General features: G+C 52.2%; 1 long non-coding RNA gene across 1 annotated transcript; it reads right to left on the bottom strand.

Annotated features, from left to right (window-relative positions):
- Window positions 1-4715: 4715 nt before the first annotated feature.
- LOC122452425 lies at window positions 4716-15282 on the bottom strand. Its single transcript, XR_006272687.1, has 3 exons — window positions 15131-15282; window positions 9640-9729; window positions 4716-4981 (listed from the first exon to the last, which is right to left on the bottom strand). It is a non-coding gene; the product is annotated as an uncharacterized LOC122452425 (long non-coding RNA).
- Window positions 15283-15798: the final 516 nt, after the last annotated feature.

Below are 15798 nucleotides of genomic sequence, written 5' to 3'. Positions count from 1 at the left end.
CGGGCCTGCACACCCAGCTTATTCATACCACCTCCTTGTACCCAAAGACAGGGCAACACACCTGTGGGGCAGCTGATAAAGAGGGGACCGCAGGGACTTCCCTGGTCTCAGAGGTTAAGACTCCACATGCTTTCACTGCAGGGGACACAGGTTTGATCCCTGGTCTGGGAACTAAGATCCTACAAGCCATGCGGTGTGGCCAAGAAAAAAAAAAAGACAGGACCCCAGCTCTGGGCACCAGCAGGCTTGAGACCATTAGTCTCGGACATCAGACAGCAGGTAGGGCCTGTGATTCTGAACAAGCCACTCACTGTCAAACTGTTTCTGGAGATTGTTTACCTGCATGAAATTACTCATCCCCTGGGGCAGGGCCAGAGCTCAAAGGAGAAGTGTGGTCAGCTGCTAAAAGGATGTGAACCTAGGACACAAGGGGGAAGAACAGTTAGCTGAGTCCTAGGAAACAGTCTCAGGGCCATGAGAATGATAACGTGTTCTTTTAGAGCATCGATTAATTTTAATTCCAAAAGCTCAAAGCCACATATATGGCAACTAATTGCTAATATTCCCCAAAGAGAGATCCCCTGGAAGGCTGACGACAGCAAGTGTGCCGAGGCTCTGACTGTGCCAGAACATAAAGGTCAGAAAGCAAAGTAAGGTTGGTCTGCGTCCCCCCAGGTTGGGTGTGGGAATCTGCAGGCCAGGAATGGTGGCCACACTTAGTAGGTCTCACCCAGGCCCTTCCTGAATTGTAGTTACTACGTCTCTGAGGATTTGGCTCATGACAATCACCCTCGGATTACGACCACGGTCACCCTCACCTGATGTTCAGGAGAGAAACAGGCCCCCAGGCCCAGGGCCTGACCTCAATATGTAAGTTCCGTCACACTCTTCTCACCGACGTCTCCAGGGAAAGCCCCTCATGTGACTTTTTAACCTTGGGTGCAGACCGTGAGGTCCCTGAGATGCCGCAGCCCATGGTATGCCATCAACCCGGCTCCACACACGTGTCCACTCTTTTAATTTCTTTAAAATCCCTTTTGATCCCCAATTCCCTTCCACCCACCTCCCTCCCACCCACAGCAGGCGCAGAAGGGTTGAACATGGAATCCGTCTTTCCGGATACTGAGACGTTGCTGTTTGCTCAGACGCGCCTGACCCAGTGTCTCTTCTGCTCATTTACAGTCCGTTCCCGGTCTGTCTGTTTCTCTTCGCCTACACGGCCTTACACATCGTAAGTGAGCAGAGGCCACGTCCCTGTGTTCTCAGGCTCCATCTCACATTTCTTTCGTGGGTTTTCTTCCCGGTCTTCGGTCGTCGTTTTTTCTTATCTCCCTGCACCCCCAGCAGGTGATCACTGCTCACAGCACGGCCAAGGCCTGTCTACACAACCCCTCCAGATCACTCACTCCCTTAAATTTATGGATATATATAAAGATGTGCGGTGGTGGCGTTGTTCGTAAAGACGTGTGTGCGCACGCCATAAGATCTGGTTCAATGAAAGTGGATTCGCAAGCCATATCTCTGCCACTTGCTCTTCTCAGGTAGGATTATTTCATAGCCGCCCTTCTAGGTTAGGAGATGCATCTCTCATGCATTCTTTTTAACCATTGCATAATGATTCTCGGGACAGATGCCCAACTGTTCAGTCTGCCCTTCCCTTACAGACGGGCAGGGGCTTGGGCTCAATGTTTCACCACCACAGCCAAAGCTGCAGTAAATATCTGTGTATGTGAACTCACACATATGGGCCCTAGGGTAGATTCCTAGGACCCTGCATGCATTTTTCACTGATTTGGTGGTATTAGGTTATATACCACCTTCTGCTCCTTACTTTCTTCACCATGCCTCAGGCCTTCGAGAGCCAGCGACGCTGTAATTACAGGCCGGATCTGTTGATGCTACGAGGGGCCCATTGCCCCAGCCAGTTTAACACTGTAGCAACACAAGGCATACGGTTCTTTCAAAAGAACTACTACTGAAAAGCTCATGTGCTTAACAATAGAGCACCAAAAGGAAAAAAACAATAATTCCACTTTTTTCAAACTCTCCACAAGTTCGATTTTGGAAAACTGTTATGACCCGGGGAGAGAGAGAAGGGGGAGATGGCCAAGGAGGGCTCACACTTGTTGAGAATCTACCGTGTGCCAGCTCTTTAGAAAAATCTTATTCGGTGCTCAACACAAGCCTTAGGGTAGTATCTTATCCGCTGATGGGATGAGGAAGCTGAAGGTTGGAGGGTCACTGAAAGTCCTCCTTGAGCTGGGGTGGGGGTGGGGAGGCAAGGGTTCCAAGCCACGCTCATCTGCTCCAAGCCTCTACCCTGCTCCTGCCTCTTCCCGAGCTTCAACCCAGACAAACATCTCACTTTTCTGAAAAGCACTCATGAGTGTCAGGGGGCGGGGGAGCAAGGGGGCCACGGGAGGCACGTAACGTATCCAAGGGAGGACTTTCCTGGGCTGCAGTGATTACGAATCCACTGGCCAGTGCAGGAGACACGGGCTCAATCCCTGGTGCGGGGAGACCTCACGTGCCACGGGGCAACTCGACACGTGCGTCACAACGACACAGCCTGTGCTCCGGGGCCCCGGAGCCACAACGACCGAAGGCCCCTCACCCAGAGTCTGTGCCCCACAATGAGAGAAGCCACCCAGTGAGAAGCCTACCCACCACCAGGAAGGGCAGACCCTCACCACAACCTGAGCAAAGCCCACCCAGCAATGAAGACCCAGCACAGCCAAAAACAAGCAAACAAGTCATCTTTCCACACAGTCGCCATGGACAGTCTCGTCCAAGGATCCTGAGAACACTGAACCACAGATATTCTTCCCGGCAAAAATTACTGGGTTTAAATGAAAGTTCCAAGAAGCTCCGACCAGCCCGCGTCCCACAGCCGTCACGGGGCTCGCGTCCGGCACTGGGCTTTCTCTTCCCCAACACGCGGGTGCGATCTGGCCACATGCTGTAGTCAGGGTGGGTAAGGACCCCAGAAACCGTCACAGCGCTGTCAGATGATGGGGTTCAGCACTGATGAGACACTGAGGAAGGTTAAGAGTTTGCACAGTTTTCCACCAAAGGCTCCACAGTCAGAACAGAGGCCATGAGACCGCTGAGATTTTTTTAATTTATTTGGCTGTGCCAGGTCTTAGCTGCATCATGTGGGACCATCACTGCAGCACGTAGGACCCAGTTCCTCCACCAGGGATCGAATCCAGGCCCCTGCATCAGAATGGTGGAGTCTTAACCGCAGCACCACCAGGGCAGCCCCTCACTGAGACGAAAGTGAGCCGAGACCCAGCACCTCGAGGGCTCAGACCGTCACCCCAGGGGCCCAGTGCCCAAAAGTCCAGGACGAGGCGGCCGGGGCAGGGCAGGGTGGGGGAAGCCGAGGGTTCCGTCCACACCACCAAACAGGTAACCGACTGGCTCTGGGTCCCGAGGAGGATGAGGCAGCTGAAGAGAAACCCGGGAGCCCTGAGGGAGACAGGAGCACAGGAAACGCACGCCGTCTGATGAACGGAGGAGAACCTCCGATCTGAGGGGCTCTCGGGCCCCCAGGGAAGAGGCAAGTGCGACAAAGCGCGCAGGGCAGGCAGACAGAAGCCAAACACAAGGCTGGAAGCGGCATGGAAGCGCTTCCCTGGGGGTCCAGTGGTTAAGACCTCACCTTCCAGGGCAGGGGATGCAGGTTCAGTCCCTGGTCAGGGAGCTAGGATCCCACATGCCTCTCAGCCAAAAATCCAAAACATAAAACAAGAGCACTATTGCAACAAATTCAATAAAGACTTTAAAAATGGTCCGCATCCAGTGTGTGTATGTATATACACACACAGACTGGATTCTCCCTGCAGAGTCGGGAGGGCCTCACAGAAGGGATGGCCTCTGGCCGAGACCTTGAAGGAGGACCAGGACCTAATGGTCATCCTAACGTCTGACGTTCATCACCAGGTCCCTGGGGGCCGGCACTGCTCAGGCGGCTTTGTGTGTAATAAGTCATCTACTGTCTCAACCATGATTATAGACCTTGTGTGTGTTAAAGGTGTTACAGGGTTAAGAAAACGAGGCTCAGAGAAGTTAATCAACGTGTCCTCAAAGTCACAGGTAAGTAGTAGGGCAGAAATGGAATCCAGGTCTTTTTTACTCCAGAAATTCTGGGTTCCCTCTCTTCACCTATGTTCAGCACTCTTTCAGTATCCCCCTCTCCAAAAACAGGTGGGTAAGGGGAGAGACTCCTGGAGAAGGAAATGGCAGCCCAGTCCAGGATTCTTGCGTGGTAAATCCCATGGACAGAAGAACCTGGCGGGCTTTAGAGTTGGTCACGACTGTGACTGAACACACGAGGGGAGACGACCCGGAGAAAAGGGCTTCAGGAAGCCTTGGAATCAAGAAGGTGCCTGGACTTTAGGTGGCGGCCACTAGGGGGCGGTAGAGAAGAGGGGAGGCTGTGACCTCGGGGAGGGACAGCAGGCTGCGGGTGGGTCCACCGTCTTTAAGGGTCATCCTAAGGTTGTTTGACTTTTCCAGTTGAGGTGAAATTCACCTAACCTAAAATGAACTATTTCCAAGTGAACAGAGCAAGGGCATCTAGGACAGTCAAAGGCGATGCAACCACCCCTGCATCTAGTTCTGCATCATTTTCCTCATCCCCGCATAAACTCACAGCTGCTGGACATCCCCCACATCCTCCCGCCCAGCCCCCGGCACCCCAGCCTGCCTTCTGTCTCTGCCAGGTCTGGACCGTCCCTCTGGGCCCCTTGGTGTCTGGCTCCTCTCACTTGACAGCGCTTTCGAGATTCACGTTGTAGCAGGAGTCAGGGCTTCACCCCTTTTCGTGGCCAAAGGATATTCCGCTGTGTGGATGCACCACGATTTCTGTAGCCAGGCACTCACTGATGGACGTTTGGGTGCTTCTACCTGTTGGCTCCTGGGGACAGAGCCGCTATGAACCCTGGAGGCGGTCACAGCAGCTTTTAACTGACCTGTGCTGGAGAAAGACAGGTAAGGGTTACAAGCTGAAGGGGACCAAACTCCCTACTGAGTGCCAGAGCTCCCCTCATCGAGACAACCAGAAACGCCCCAGAGTCTCCACAGCGCCCTCGGCGGAGCCGCTGCGCCGCCCACTCACTCCGCCTCACACAGAGCAGAGCGGGCACACACTCCGTGCCCAGGACGACGAGATCTCACGAGATCTCATGAGATCTCGTGAGACACCCCCCCTCCCCCCACGCAGATTACCAACTCCATCAATGAAGGGTCGGATGTGAGAAAGAAGGCAAATTACAACAAAATACAAACTTTAAAGGAAAATTTATGTGAAGATTGATCTAATCACAGGTGAGGAATCCTTCCTAAACCCCAAACCTCTGATTTTCCTTAGAAATCACAAAGGAAATTAATTGACCACAAAAACTGTTACATTTTTGGATGGAAGAAGGACAAGGAGAAAGGGAGGGAAGGAGGGAAAAGGAAGAAGCAGGAAAAAAATTTGCCATAAGCATTAATGTCCCTTGTTTTAAAAGAGATTTTACAAATTGATTAAAAGGAAAAGCACAACCATGTGAATAATGCCACTGAACCATATACTCGAAATGGTTAAGATGGCTTAGAAGAAACAAAAAGGAAAAAGAAAACTAAGAAGTTAATAACAAGAAAAGATTCAGCAATTAACAGAAAACAGAAATTCTAGATGAGACAAAATATAGTTCCATGAATACATTTTTAATGTTAGAGCTTCATTAGTCATTAAAGACATCCAGAGTAAGTTTTCATTTGTAACTGAAAAGATTAGCACAAGTATAAATTTGAATCGGTGGTGCTCAGGCCATGGCTTGTGTCCGATGAGACAGGAATTCTCAGTCTTGGTGTCAGAGCGTACAAGCTCTCCAGCACACACTCTGGTAGCACCTGCAGTGAGACCTTTGCTGCCGTGATGAGCCAGTCCTGGCGCCTCCCTCCATCAGAAGCCCTTCCTTCCCAGGGGAGAAGAGCCCACCCGCACCAGGAGTCAGCTCTCACGTTAGCGGCCCGGCCCCACCCAGGGCTGCAGAGGAGCCGGCTGTGCTCTCCCCTCCACTCGGCTTCATTTACTGGCTCCAGCCCCACAGCAGAGATGGTGCCCCCAGCCCCGGCGACGCCATCCTTGGAGCGACAGAGCCCAGATCTTCACCTGGTAGGCATCCCGCCAGAGGGACTCTGGTTGGCCCACACGGTCACCTTCTGTGATCTGGAGGGTGGGGTCACACTGACTAGCCAGCTCACTCAGAAGATGTGAAGGCTGGAAAACTTAGCTTAACTAGACTACACAAGTGTTAGGCTCCCCAGGTGGCACTAGTGGTAAAGAGCCCACCTGCCAGCGGAGGAGATACAAGAAACATGGGTTCGATCCCTGGGTGGGGAAGATCCCCTGGAGGAGGGCTGGGCAACCCAGTCCAGCATCCTTGCCTGGACAATCCCATGTATAGAGGAGCCTAGTGGGCTACTGTCCATGGGGTCCCAGAGAGTCGGACACGACTGAAGCGACTAAGCACACACGCACACAAGAATCATTGGCTCAGAACAAGAGCCAATCAAAAGCCACCCCGAGTTGCACAACAATGTAAATGCACTGAGGGCCACTGAACGGTACCGTTAAATATGCTTAAAGTAAAATGCTTTATATTAACATGATTTTTACTGCATACAAAAACAACAGTTTAAAAAAAGAGGACAAAATTCACCTTGCAGAATCTTACTGAGTATGTTTAAAATCTTAAAAAAAAACCTCAAAATGACTCGTACTTGGGCGTGATATTATGGATGGCTTTTATTTTCTTCCCCATATTCATGTATTTTCCACATTTTCTTCAATGAGCATATACTTTTTTAAAAATCAGGGAACATATATCTTCCAAAGGGGAACTGAAAACTGTATCTATGACACATAAATCCTGAGGCCAGGGGCTCTACTTTGAATAAAGTACACTTTTCCATTCTTTATTCAGATTTTCTACAATGTGCACATGGCATTGAAATAGTGTGTTTAAAAAAAAAAAAAAAGAGGATTCTTTGAAGGATCCTTTCCTGACTGCAGGGGCTTTACTCTGCTCCTGAGGCTTCTGGCTCGAGTCTTATGGTCCAGGATCCAGGGAACTGTTCTCACAGTTTCTTTTATAATTGGAACTCTTACCACCAACGGCACTCCGGGACTGCTTGCTGCGGGTTCAGTACCAGGAACACGCAATAAGATCGGTACCATGCAAAATGAGGGACCCAGCCAAAAATGACTTACACAGTCAAAGGACAAATGGTTTCCCTATTTATGCAGGTAGAGGGAGGAGCTGAAGTAGCTTGTGAATTTAGCAAGTTTTCCCCATCTCAGATGAAACGGGAGGAGAGTGGTGATGGAGCCCAGGGCTGAGCGCGGTGGATTTGGCCGCTCTCGGCACCAGGATGACAGGCGGACCGTCCACCCCTCCCGGGCCCCTCCCGTCCCTTCAGAGCCAGCACACGTGGGGCGGGATGAGACAGAGGCGAGTTCTGGAATATTCCCAATTGAAAGTGCATGGACCAGGCAGGGGACCATGGAGCCAGACCCTGACGTTCTAGCGTCCGTCGTGCCGAGGAAGGTCCTCCCTCGCCCGGGGGGATGTCCCTAGACACCAGGCTCCCCCAGGCAGGCGGCCCACGCCCCACTCCGTCCTCACCACACCCCAGCGCGGAGGCCCGCAGCCCGAGCGCGTTTCCGATAACTGCTGCGGTCACAACGCCGCACGCAATGCAGCAGCTCACAGCCTCGGCGGGGCAGGGGGATTGAGGGCCGAGCCCTCTGAGACCCGCTGCGTGACCTGCGGGAGCCGGCTCGCCGCTCCGGAGGGAGGGCTCGGGGCCCAGCTGGGCGGAGTCTGAGCCCATCACCCTCCCGACCTGAGCGCCGTGTGCCCAGGGAGGGCACCTTTCCCCCGTCACTCAGAAGCAGCCCGTGGGCGGCAGAGCCCTTCGTTGTCCCTTTCCAGGCTTCAGACAGGGACCTTAGTCGGGTTTGCATCAAGACCCTTAATCCACCCCCAGCTCCAGCATAGGCTTTACTTATCCACAAAAGCTTCATAACGGCTGTTCTTTATCAACGGAACCAGAATCTAGCCTGGGGTAAGGGGGCTTCCCAGGTGGCGCTGGTGGTAAAGAACCCGCCTGCCAGTGCCAGGAGACGTGAGACGCAAGTACGATCCCTGGGTGGGGAAGATCCCCAGGAGAATGAGATGGCAACCCACTCCAGTATTCTTGCCTGGAGAATCCCACGGACAGAGGAGCCCGGTGGGCTACAGTCCATGGGATGGCCAAGAGTCGCACAGGACAGCGACTCAAGAAACAGTCAACATACAGATGCAGAAAAAAAAAGATACAGACTCAGCATTCCAGTACTTATATATTTTTAAATTATCCAATGACAATCTAAGATGTTTATAATTATTTTTAATGTTCACAGTCAGAAAGCTTGATGAGGTACCCAAGCCAATAACTCTCATTCGTGTAGATCCTGAACGCAGGTGCCAGAGCAGAAATCATAGGAGGGCTCACCCCCAGCGTCCTGCCCGTCACAGCGTATGGAAACTACAGATGCAGTCACGTTGTTTTAAAGCGACAGATAAAGAGTGACAGACAATGCTGTAATCGCCCCTGTGCCTCTAGGAACTAGCCAGACTTCCTTTTGTTTCATGAGATAAACATGATCATCTGACTCATAAAACCACGCCTTACATTCTAAATAAATTAATCTTGGTCATTCCCCTTAATAACATATACTGGTGCACATATAAACCAAGACAGGATTTGCTAAATGATTATTGATAGCTGTGGGCAAAAGAGCCGTACCAGAGGGGGCACAGTCCACGGCTTTACCACTATCAGGAGCTCATGCTGTTTTACTCGTTAACATTCCCGGTTTCTCCACTCCAGCGGCCAGACAGCCTCAACTGCAGGCCTGGGCTAGTTAAGTCAGACACCACTCTCTGCATTTCCAGGCAAGTGAGACAAATGAATCCTTTCCATTGAACCATCTTCTCCAAACTCTATTCACACGGACAGCTTCACTGCGTGGGCAGGGCAAGTGTGGCACTCACCCAGCAGGATTCCAGAGTTCCACCCCCAAAGCAAATGACAACACCGGGGATCATCTCACAACCCCGCCGAAACAGAAGTCCCAGATCCCAAGAACCTGCTTGCACAGAGGCCCATGGTAGTTGTCAAGCGACCTCCCAGGTCTGCTGTAAAATCCATTCCACGGGAAAGCACTTGTGTGTGCATGCTAAGTCACTTCAGTCCTGTCCAACTCTTTGCAACCCCACCAGGCTCCTCTGTCCATGGGACTCTCCAGGCAAGAATACTGGAGGGGGTTGCCATGCCCTTCTCCTGGGGGTCTTCCCAGCCCAGGGATCAAACAGGCATCTCCTACATCTCCTGAATTGGCAGGCGAGTTCTTTACCACTTGCTCCACTTGGAAAACCCAGGAAAACACTTAGAAATTGGTAAAAAATGTGGCATGCATTTAAAATGTAAATAAATATGATCACCTTCAAATCAATACTAGGAATTTAACAACTAACCACTAAATCAGAATTGTTTAGTCTAAAGAACAGAAGCATGCATCTAAACCATTGTGGGGCTTACATGGAGGATGGAGAAGAGAAACACATCAGTGGGCCAGGATGGGACCCCCGGAATGTCTCCACGTCTTCTTCAGGTTACTGCCAGCATGACCTACAAGCGGGTAGTGAAAGTGAAAGTCGCTCAGTCATGTCTGACTCTTTGCAACCCCATAGACCTTACAGCCCATGGAATTCTCCAGGCCAGAATACTGCAGTGGGTAGCCTTCCCTTCTCCAGGGGATCTTCCCAACCCAGGGATCAAACCCAGGTCTCCCACATTGCAGGCAGATTCTTTACAAACTGAGCCGCCAGGGAAGCCCAAGAATACCGGAGTGGGTAGCCTATACCTTCTCCAGGGGATCTTCCGGACCCAGGAATCGAACCAGGGCCCCCTGCATGGCAGGCAGATTCTTTACCCACTGAGCCATCAGGGAAGCCCGAAACCAAGTAGTTCTGCAGCGGACCCTCCGTGCCGGGTAAACTGGAAGACTGCTCACTGTCTACCAGCAATGACTCCTGTTCCCTGACGAATATTATACTGAATCTGGTCACTTTGCCAAGAGGCAGTGGAAGACTGGACAATCCAGAGCATCTGAGCCATAAAAACACCAACACAACAAACATTTGCCATCACCAAGTGGTCAGTGACGTACAAATTAAAGTTATTGTGTCCGTGAGAGTTAGGGAGCAAAACTGATAGAAAGCAAGGCTAAAGGGAGCAGGAACTAGGAGTGTCCTGCCCTCAAGGGAGAGCTGTGCAGACTGAGAGGTCGAGTCTATACACCAAATTAACTGCATATCAGCAATTAACAAAAGCAGAGTTAGTGACATTAACAAAAGTTGTTTAATGTCAATAATTATGCTACAGTTAATATCAGTGATTAAAATGAAGATATCCTACTTCAGACCAGTGTTCACTTAAGTGAAAAAACAGTACTTTCTGATACTAAAAAGTTTACTGTTTAATTAAATGAGTTAAGCCAGGTGAAAGTGATTTGTGAGCAGCACAATGGCTTCATAGATAAAAATCAACACTGACTATTCATTGGAGTGACTGATGCTCAAGCTGAAGCTCCCATACTTTGGCCACCTGATGTGAAGAGCCGACTCATTGGAAAAGCCCGTGATGCCAGGGAAGATTGAAGGCAGGAGGAGAAGGGGATGACAGAGGATGAGATGGTTGGGTGGCATCAACGACTCGATGGACATGAGTTTGAGCAAACTCCAGAAGATAGTGAAGGACAGGGGGTGTAGTCCGTGGGGTCGCAAAGAGTCGGACATGATTTAGCAACTGAACAACAACATTCTACTTCACAGTCTTCAAAACTGGCAATTCAACTCCTGGTAGAGATTAATTAATGATTTTTCTGAGTTGGACTATGCCATATTTAAAAAAAAAAAAAAGCTTAAGAATAAAATTGTACCCACAGAACTTTTTCTTCACTGAAACAGCCACCCCCCCGCCCCCACCTCCACCCTGCCATTCAGCAGCCACTCTTGGCCCCCTTGACCTCTGGGAAACCAAGAGCCCCAGGCTGTGTTTCCTACCCAATATAATTCCCCTAATAGATAACCAGTGATTATTAGACGCACCGTTATCTTTTGGGCCTCAAAGGAAAAAAAGCAAAAGGCCAAACAAAACCAAAAAGGCCAAATCTAAGCTTATCACAGTTTCAAAGATGAAGATAGAGACCATGTACATTTCCAAAATCAGCGTGATCCACATAGCCTACCTGAAATGCTAGTCCTTCTGAGCCCAGTGTCACCAGCCGGCCCAGGCCCTGTGTAGCTCGCCGGGACGCGGCAGGCACTATCCCTCCCCTGCTGCCCCCAGTCCCTGCCCCACCCCACTGCCAAAGCCACAGTCTCTTCACTGCAAGTCTGACCTTCCAGCACAAATCCCATCTCTCTCGGCTTAAAAGACCTCACTCCACAGGGAGGGTCTCCAAGACCCTGAACGCTCTGACTTCCATTGTCCCCCAGCCTCACCCCTCACAGCAGCTTCTCAGCCAACTTCTCACCCTCATCACATCCCATCCCACCCTTCTCGGTTCTTCAAACACCGTGCCGTCCCCAGCTCCAGCTTCCACACACCCCGCTTCCCCCGGGAGCTCCCTGTCCTGCTTCTCTGCCTTGTCCACTGTGTCTGCATTCAAATCTCTCCCCAGCTCTGGCCCCCAGGACAGGCCCCTGTGGCCTGTCCCCAGGTCCTCTGCTCGACGCCTGCCCTTTGTACATCTGCAATGTCTGACTTCGCTATCAGTTTAATTATGTGTCTTTCCAACTGGCAGTTCTGTGATGACTGGGGTTCGTTTCCATCAGGGTGGATCCCCCACAGTCCAGCACAGGATCTGGTACGTGCAGGATGCTCTGTGTTTATTGACTGACCAAAAATCGTGAATGATAGCCAGGGCAGTTCTCGAAACACTGTTTGGCAGAAACTAGTTTTTGCTGCCAACTGTTAATGGGTGTTCTAAAGAAGAGGCTCTCGAAGTGTGGTGCTGGGCACACAGTAAACGTTTAATAAATCTCAGTCATGATGCTGCTGCTGATGACAATGACAACCACAAATGCAACAATAATGTAACAAAATATAAGAAGAGTCCCTTTTTAAATACCACGTGACTGAGGTCTCTGCCGTTCTCGTCCCAACGGCTGTCTAAGCGAGACCTATGATAACGATATTAAGCATTGATCCTAAAACCCCAGGACAGGAAAACAATCCTAGCACCAGTTTAAAAGGCCGACGGTCAAGAACAGATACTGACAACAAATGCAGTCAGTGAAGTGTCTTTTCCCCTCAGTTATACGGATAAAAATGCATTAACTGTAAATGTGATAGGACAACGTTTGCTGACTTTTAAGTTCTAAAGCATTAAAAAAAAAAAAAAAAAACTAAAATATAAGGCAGTTTCCTCCTTTGCCAACTCTGGTGATATCCGGTCATTTGTAACAGGACAGGTATTGTCCTGTGTAACCATTTCATATCAGAGAGTCCCCAACTGACCATCGTGTTCCTAGCTGATTACTTGGGATTTGCAATGAATTTTCCCACAGGCAGTAAACTCTAAGACAGGGTCTTAGTAATTTTCATACCAGTTGTTACTATGGTATGTGTGATGGGCTGTGTAAGCTTTATGTGCTATGACATGATGCACTGTGGATTAAACAGGCTTTATGAGTCCACTCTGGAACCTGGACACATTTGTTGGAATAAGGTTTCTATGAGAAAAGAGGTTTCAGGGTCCCAGAAGCGATGAAAACGGAAAGGTGCCCTCCGGCCTTCACCTCCAGCCCAGGCGGGCAACTGCAGCCCTGGGCAGGAAGGCAGGCCAGGGCCCCGCGAGGCAGCCCACCCTCACCGCAGCCCGTCATTCACCGGCGAGCCAGGACCCCCACCTCCCTCCCTTCCGCCTCTCAACAGTCTCAGCAAAACTCAACCAAACTGCTCATGAGAGCCCGGGGCTTCCCAGGTGGCGGTAGTGGTAAACAACGCGACTGCCGACGCAGGCGACTTAAGAGACGCAGGTTCGATCCCTGGGTCAGGAAGATGCCCTGGAGGAGGAAATGGCAACCCACTCCAGTACTCTTGCCTGGAGAAGCCCGTGGACAGAGGAGCCTGGCTCCTCTGCGGTCCATGGGGTCCGAGTCAGACATGACTGAAGCAACTTAGCACAGAGCCCGGGAGACGCCCCTCTTCTGGGTTCCCTCTGCTCCCCGGCCCCGTCTGAGGCTCCCGCCGGGTCCCCGGACCCCCTTCCAGGAAGCGCCGCCTTCTCCGGGGGTCCCTGCTGCCCAGGCAGGGCTCCCGTCCACAGCTTAGGGGTCCACGCGGCCAGGCCCCTACCCCGCTCCCGCAGACGGATGCCCCTGAGAGCCCGGGGCGCCCCGCCTGCAGCCCCAGCTCTCCCGCCTGGAGCGGGGCTCCACCCGGCCCACCACGCGCATCACACAGCACACGGCGCACACCCACCCACACACACACACCACACACACACCCCACACGGCGCACACACACAGCACACACACGAGACACACACCACATGGCGCACACCCACACACACAGCACACACACCACACACACACCCCACACGGTGCACACACACAGCACACACACGCGACACACACCACATGGCGCACACCCACACACACAGCACACACACCACACACACACCCCACACGGCGCACACACACAGCACACACACGAGACACACACCACACGGCGCACACCCACACACACAGCACACACACCACACACACACCCCACATGGCACACACACACAGCACACACACGAGACACACACCACACACACACGAGACACACACCACACGGCGCACACATACAGCACACACACGAGATACACACCACACGGCGCACACCCACACACACAGCACACACACACGACACACCACAACATACACTCCCGCCTGGAGCACAGGCTCCGCCCGGTCCAAGTCTGTGTGCGTCCACCACACACATCAAACACAGCGCAAGGCGCACATGCACACACCGCACAGCACACACAGGAGACACACCACACAAAATACACTCACATACCACACACATCACACACACAAGACACACTACATAATATACACACAGACCACACACATCATACACACCACACAGCATACACACACACCACACACATCATACACACGACACACACCACAACATACATTCACACGGTACACACATCACACACACTACACACACCACACGCGAGACACACCACACAACATACACTCACACACCACACACATTATACACACCACACATACAATGTATATCACACACACATACTGTACACTCCACACATACCACACACATCACACACACGAGACAACATACATTCACACACCACATACATCATATATACCACACAACATACACACACACCACACACATCATACATACGACACATACAATCTATACCACATACACACACCACACACCACACACAAGACACACACCACATATACCACACACATCATACATACCACACAACATACACATCACAGACATACACACCACATAGACACAGTATATCACACACACACCACACACACCATACAATATACACTCACATATTACACACATCAAACACACTACATATACACACTATACCACACACACACACCACATATACATCACAGAAATCACATACATACCACACTACACATCATACACACACACCACACATAGCATACACACACATGACACACACCACACATCATACACAAACTACACACACACCATATCACACACACACACAACACACACCTCAGGGATCACACACCACACACAACATATACTCCACACCGCACACACCACACATACCTCATACATCACACACCATACAAACATACACACCACACATACCACACACATATTACACAGATCATACACACACAACACACAGAGAGAGAGCAGCCGGCTGAAGCAGACACTGGCGGAGAGTGAGTGAGGGGTCAGGGAGGCAGCGACAAGCAGGACAGAGTCGTGGACCCACGGGGAGCCGCGCGGCGGAGCCGACTGGACTGGACGGCAGCTCCCTCCGTACCGCCTGCGTTAACCTCGGGCAGGCGGCGCTGCGCTCGGAGGGGCTCGGGGACCGGCTCTGCTCCCGCGGGGAAACCTGGACGCCGACCAGTGACCTTGACCCCGGCGCGCGCGCGCGACCCTCCTCAGCCTCCCGCCCCCTCCCCGCCTCCCCTGTGCCGGTGCAACCGGAGTGGCTCGCTCGCCCTGAGGAGAGCCGGCCCCGCCTCTTAAGGCGCCCCGACCCCGCCCCCGGAAGAGCTGGTCCCGCCCCCGAGCGCGCCCCGGCCCCGCCCCCGAGCGCGCGGCAGGGACTCGGCCGAGCGGCTCTCAGTTCGCGCGCGCGCCCCCAAGCCTCCCCTGCGCCCCCACGGCCGCGTCCCCTCAGCGATACCTCTGCCCGAAGTTGGGGCGGCGGGGGGCGGGCAGAGAGTCAGGACCGCCGTCTTCGGGGGTCGGCCTTCCTCTCCGCGTCCAGGACCGCCTTCTCACCCACCTGGCAGCCTCGATCAGGACGCCTGCAAAGCGCGCGGGAACGAGGCGGGCAGAGAAGCCCGGTCCTCGCCACTGACCGCCCCTTCCCTCCGACCCTCCCCGCCCCGCGCACATACACTGTCCCCAGGAGTGATTCCCGCCAGA

Source organism: Cervus canadensis, chromosome 13, assembly GCF_019320065.1.
Source record: "Cervus canadensis isolate Bull #8, Minnesota chromosome 13, ASM1932006v1, whole genome shotgun sequence".
Classification (NCBI taxonomy): Eukaryota; Metazoa; Chordata; class Mammalia; order Artiodactyla; family Cervidae; genus Cervus; species Cervus canadensis.
This window is presented reverse-complemented; position numbering and strand designations above follow the sequence as displayed.